This window comes from Frankliniella occidentalis, unplaced genomic scaffold (assembly GCF_000697945.3).
Source record: "Frankliniella occidentalis isolate FOCC.00 unplaced genomic scaffold, Focc_3.1 Scaffold198, whole genome shotgun sequence".
Classification (NCBI taxonomy): Eukaryota; Metazoa; Arthropoda; class Insecta; order Thysanoptera; family Thripidae; genus Frankliniella; species Frankliniella occidentalis.
Genome location: NW_026267324.1, coordinates 281,048 through 287,603, shown reverse-complemented (window position 1 = coordinate 287,603; position 6,556 = coordinate 281,048). Strand labels below are relative to the sequence as shown.

The following is a 6,556-nucleotide window of genomic DNA, read 5'->3' as shown; positions in this document are numbered from 1 at the left end:
GAGGGCGCACTGTACTCTCAAGTAGGAAAATTTCCATGATCAACAAAAATGCCCCGAAAATGCCGTTTTATAGCCCACCCTTCTGCTTTGAAAAGGCAATGTCATGCAATCGATCTGGTGTCTGCTGCCGATGTCTTTCTGTGCCATTAGAATGATATAGAACTAGAGAATCACAATAACTGTCGTAAGGAAGTACACTGTAAAAAATCAGCCTTGGATACGGAGCCTGTCACGGCGTTCCGTACCTCACTTTTGGGAGTGATTTTCGAATGCGGTTCGGAGATTTGCCGTACATGGCCACCGTACCAACGATTTTTACATGGGCTAGCATAGGGAAAGGGGTACGGAACGCCGTAACAGACTCCGTACTAAAGACGAAGACCTTGGGATCAAAATTAGCAGGACTTTTTCCGTACCTTTCCGTACCCACGTTTTTTTTTACATGGGCTATTATGGGAAGAGGGTACGAAACCCAACGTACGGAGACGCCGTAGGTTAAGTAAACGGCATATTTCCGTATGGGCGACCGTGATTATTTTTTACAGTGTACGGTTTGCCTTGCCTGTATAATTTATGTATGGTCCAGACCGTAAAGATATGGACTGTACTTCAGTGTGTATAAGTCAAGTGCCGTATTGACTTATAAGACGGTTTGCGAAGTTACGCACTGTAAATTGCTTACGAACAATAGGTTCGTAATGCAAACCAAAACCTTCGTAGCTTACGAAGGATTTTGAATCGGGGTCCGTAACTTAACATTTAAGCTAAACGTTATGATCAATATCTCGCGTTATTGACTAGTTAAAAGCGTTATGCATATAAACAAATTGCAGTAATGTGCAGGGGAATAAGTCATAAGATCGATAACGCCAATAACGCAAGCCGTTTACGAACCTAACCTAACCCAAAATTCGCTTATGCGTTAAGTTATGGACCCCTGATTTTGAAGCGTTGTATTACGAGCTAATTGTTCGTAAGCTTACGATTAAATAGTTCGTAATGCAAACCGATTGTTAGTAAGAACCTGTCTATACTGGAAACGCAAGTGTGTGAATGTCGCTCACTTGCAGGTGTGTGAATATCCATTCGTACACTTAGGGGGGTAAACGTATGAATTTTTCCTAGGAAATTCAGACCTTTACACCTCTCACCTACAAGTGAGAGACATTCACACACTTGCGTTTCCAAAGTAGCCTTACAAACAATCGCTTTGCAATACGAACAATTTCTTTGCAATACAAAGAACGAAAACTGTTCGTAACGTTGCAAAGCATTTAGTTATCGTAAGCTTTTAACAGTGCGGTACATACATAGGGTACAGAGTGTACCGTAATCCCAAATTACACTGGCAAAACAAGTGTTTAATTTTATTTTGCACGTCAATTGATGTTTAAGTCCAAGAGTGCATTTCCTCGGCACATTGTGATGTCTAACTAGGTTAAACGTAAATTAGTGATTAAACTTTCGACACTGCCGAAAAGTGTAGCAGCTGTACACATACGTTTAAAATTTGCACACTACGCAACTGTGCAACTTTAGTTAAACGCCATGCAATGTTTAAAATCGTAACTTGCACAGGTTTGGTGTGCATATTGTGTACACTTGTTTTACCAGTGTACGGTCGCGCACCTGATAGCAAATTGACATGGCGCTCCGTAGACATTTCGCGTAGGTTTTTAGCCTGCCCTTCGGCTTTGAAAAAGCGACCGAGCGGGCTTATATTAAGAGTGATTGACATTTTCAGGGTGGGTGGTCACTCAGAGATCGGAACGCCTACGGCAAATCAATTTCAACTCGCTATTATATTTTGTACGTTGTACACTGTACCGGATTCAGGCATGAAGGCAATCACCAAGACGCCTAATGGCCCTGTGCGAGTAAACAACCCGTCCGCACGTAAGAATCCGGTGCAGTAGAACCTGAATAAAGGACGGTAAGATCACTCACTCTACGGTTTGCTATGGGTAACTAATTCATTTACGTAAGGCCCTCCGCATACACTACAGTCTTATAATTTTTATTCATAGCTTAGTGAGTTCTGTAGACATGCTCCGCCTACGCATTTTTTAACATGTTCCCTCAACGCCGTCTCACAGCACAAGTAGCTGACAAATTAAACTACTATGACGTACTTTTAGTATTAGTTGTTACCTAGTTCAAAGCATTCACACAAAACAGTTTATGTTTTACGAATGAAGGTAGTTTTGGGTTGAAAATTTTCAGGACAAGACATTTTTGCCTCCCCACAAAGCTAAAGTAATTTTGGAAATACAAATAGCAGACGTTGGAAGAGACGTTAGAAATGGCTTCACGGTTTGTCGTCGAGCGGCACAGCAGAGAGACCAACCCCAGACAAAGAAAATCCGGGCAAGTACCAGGCAGGTTCCGGGCAACCCTCGGGCAGCCCCCGGGCAACCCCCAGGCAACCCCCGGGCAACCCCCGGGCAACCTCCGGGCAACTTCCGGGCAACACCGGGCAACTTTCGGGCAACTTTGGGCAACCTCCGGGCAAGTACCGGGCAACCACCGGGCAACTTTCCTGCTTTGTAACCAGTGCGGAGACCAGAGGGGTGGAGGGCATCAGGCTGACAGCGGCCGGCTCATTGAGGCAAGGGGCGGGCAACCTCATACGCAACTTACGGGCATGACCCTGGCACAGCCCTGGAGTGTTGTGGGCCTGCGCGCCGTCAGTCACTAGCGGGGCAACGAGGTGTACCGCGGGTCGGTTCACGCCGGAGCGAGATGCGACAGCGAGATGCGCAAAGGCACCCACGAGTTGCCCGGGAGTTGCCCGGCGGCTGTACTCACAGGCATAGGGTCGTGAACCGACCCGCGGTATACCTCGTTGCCCCGCTAGTGACTGACGGCGCACAGGCCCACAACACTCCAGGGCTATGTCCTGCCCGCTGTCAGCCTGATGCCCTCCACCCCTCTGGTCTCCGCACTGGTTACAAAGCAGGAAAGTTGCCCGGTGGTTGCCCGGTACTTGCTCGGAGGTTGCCCGGATGTTGCCCGGATGTTGCCCGGATGTTGCCCGGTGTTGCCCGGAAGTTGCCCGGAGGTTGCCCGGGGGTTGCCCGGGGGTTGCCTGGGGGCTGCCCGAGGGTTGCCCGGAACCTGCCTGGTACTTGCCCGGATTTTCTTTGTCTGGGGAAACGCGGTGCCAGAACAGTTGAACACGTCAAACTGGGCCGGACGCGGCACAAAGCTTTGACAGAAGCGAAGAGAAAGGACGGAACGGGGAGCCACGGGGACAGCAAACTATTTCCTATTCAATGCGCATGAAACAAGGGGGTGAGGGATGGAAGTGGGTGGGAGGGGGGAGGGCGCTCTGTTGGCCCTTCTCCACGCCAGGCTGAATGAGAAATTGCGTGGTGCTTCGTCTTTTATCCGCCATGCTTTCGGCTCCTTCAGAACTGTCGCAGCCCGTCGCTGGGCAGTCGCTTCCACCGTATTGTGCGCGTCCAATAATTGTACCAACCGTAATAACCCACCGTCCTGTCATTTTCCGACAGTGTAGGCCGTAATTATTGCGAGGCGAAGGAAAGGGGAAAGGGGAGGGGGGAGGCGGCACAGACTGCGATGCGACAAACGGAGGGCAATAAGCGCCGCAAAATCATTCGGGAAACGGAAGAAAACGCATAAAAGGAAATGAGTGAGAAGCCATGTCTAATCTGGGCAGGCGAACCGACACCTGAACCAGTAATTAAGATGGGAATGAAGGGGAGGAGAGACAAGAAGGCAGCAGAGAAGGTTAGAGAAAGGTAAATTGGTAGTGGATGGAGAGACAAGAGGTAAGGGGAAAGATGAAGAGGGAAAAGGGAAGGGGGGGGGGGCTGTGGCCAAGTTACGGTCCTCGTCGGAGCAGCGCAGGGGAATTGCAGATCCCAGTAAACTTGGAGTGACAGCAGCACCTGACGAGTACAGAGAGCGCAAAACGTTCCAGGGAGATATTGAGAACCTCCCGTGGCTTCAGTTTTTTTCCTCCTCCCTTCAATTTTACAGAGGTACCTTAGACCTATCGCTCGTTCCACCTATTGAGTTCGCAGCTACGCCAAGCCACGACGCCATGCTCGGCTATACAGGTAAAAGAGCATGATCGATGCCTCATGTTCGTTCTTGCAGCAGACTGAGAAAGTGCGGAGCCGCGAGGCGCTCCGCGCTAAAGTCCAGCGAGATGCTAATGGGAACGCCATGCCTTATTAAATCATCTCCTGTATCGTGTGATTGCACCGACATCGATGGGTTACGCCACGCCGCGCCACCACGCCACTTGAAAGACTTCAAATAATGCCCCGCTTTCCCGCGCATATGCGCCGCACCGCGTGCATCGGGAAAGAGAAGGGGGCTGACGCTGGATACCGCATTAAGGCAACAGCCCTTTGCTGCCGAGTTTGAATAAATCAAAGGCATTACAGCTTAGCAGCGGGCTGGACTTGGCGGCGCCGCCGGTCAGGCTGTGGCAGCAGCTGCATGCAGTATGCAGTCAGTCTACTCATCAGTTTAGTGGCGATATCAGGATTTCAGTCCTGATGGCAGAGAACGCGACGGGGTGATCGCTAAACGCGAGGTTTCTCTTTAACGTACGGCCCGTGCGTTATCGTCAGGCTTCAGGTACAAACATTCTAAGACGTAGCAAATCGAACGAAACTGTAACAAATGGTAAAGGAGAGACCATAGCGCCTCGCCAGATAGTTAGGCTTTTGACCTCCTTTTCAGCTCAAATACCCCCCCCCCTCCCACTTCTTTTTTCCGAAGTACAAAGGTGGTAATGCGAGCAGGAAACTTTAGCAATGGGTAGTGTATTTCCTGATTGGTCAAGCCTTTTCCCCCACTACTAGAGTGACAAAGAGATGGGAAGCTCTCCACCATCCGGGAACGTTTATATTCTACCCGCTATTCTGCCTCCAGTTAGTCAAAATACACTATTACTAAAAAGTACAACAGACTTCAAAAACAGTATTGTCAAATAAGTATAAATTTATCATTACAGGATATCATAGGTGACAACTACTGAGATTACACAGACTTATTGATACTGGCGAGGCAAGGTTGGTCGCTATTCCTTACAACATACTGTTGATTAGTCAAACAGATCCTACAATTAGTAAACCTAGTAAGCATACAATAGTTCAGTGGGTTGAGTACGGACAGGGAGGGGCTATGAGACCTCCCCTTCCAATTCCCACTGATTACCCCTTTTTCCCTCCCTATTTGAATAACCCTTCTTCATTTAATGAGGAACTAGGATTAATTTATCCGAAAAAGACTGTTAACTAAAATGAACAGTAATGAGACGCAATATAACATGCAGCAGTTTCTCCTGGGAAGACGAGTCTCACTGTCTATTATGATTATGTTGATCCGTCCAGTAAAATTATTTTGAAAAAGCCGTTGTGAAGACAACTTTTAAAACATAGATAATTTTTCATACACCATTAGGTTTATTTTAGATAAAACTTGGTAGATCTTTGAGCTATAAGAAAAAAACGCCATAGATCTATTACAGACCCACAACAATGACAATCATAAAGGGATGTCACGTTACGTTACACTTCTTGCCAAACAAAGAAATTATTTCACAAATAACTAACTTCACTTGTGGTGTCAAAGGGTTACTTTAAATATGATGACAAGTCTTAACAGTACTTTTTACATTGGTCCACAATAACCTTACCTGCATGGTATGGTAAACATTATTGTTTTCAGTATGTTTTGGTTATATGGGTCGTGTCACTTACCAAATTATGTCGTCCAGATGGTTTCAAAGCTGAAACAGACCGTCGCTTGAAGAATCCATGACGTCTTTGGGTGAATTTTAACACTTTCTCACTTTAGATTTAATGAATCTCCCGCTCCCTGCCCCACCTCCTCCGAAGCAACACACATCAGAAATCACTCCACATACTGAAAAGTAGTGTTGAACGATGGTTGAACACCTGCCCAGTTCCTTTCGGCGGTACAGAGACAATCTTTTGTTGTAGAGCGTTCAACTTTGAGCTTGAAATGTGCAATCGCGGACGCGAACGCGAAACAGGCGGCGCCCCAGGCCCCAGCACCGGCGGGCGAACTTGGGCGAACTGCGTCACTGTCAACAGCTGATCAGGTAAAGCTTGTATGTGACGCAAATTACACTTCTTGTAAAAAGGGTGGCTTATGAGTTTTGGAGTGTTTGAAAAGGCAGTAACCCCCGAGTGTTTTGTTTACTCATTTTTATTTTATGTGAAATTTTTCAAGTAAGAGTCCCCAGTAGCGCCAAACGCATTAAAATGCGATTCAATGCGCGTAGAAATGCACATAAAAGGTGACTCATTGGCGACGTTTTTAAAACGCACAGAACATTTAATGCGCATTTAGTAGAACTTTCTTTAAAAAAAATGTGTATCTTTCTTTCTTTGCCCTGTAGCCAACCATAATGCTTTCGCCGCCGTTTCTATTCCGTGGCTCAGTGAATCGACTTTCAGAACTCTCGAGAATGCTGAGTACTCTGTCAGTCCACCCTGCTGGCAAACACTTCCCAGGGTTAAATGATAACACGTATATTTTAATCTTACTC

The 6,556-nt window shown here is 47.1% G+C and overlaps 1 long non-coding RNA gene across 1 annotated transcript in view; it reads right to left on the bottom strand.

Moving 5' to 3' along the window:
• Window positions 1-6,093, bottom strand: part of LOC113207986 (uncharacterized) — a 74,083-nt gene extending 67,990 nt beyond the window's left edge. Inside the window, exon 1 of the long non-coding RNA XR_008011712.1 lies at window positions 5,742-6,093. This is a non-coding gene — a long non-coding RNA (uncharacterized LOC113207986). The remainder of the gene's footprint in view (window positions 1-5,741) is intronic.
• Window positions 6,094-6,556: the final 463 nt, after the last annotated feature.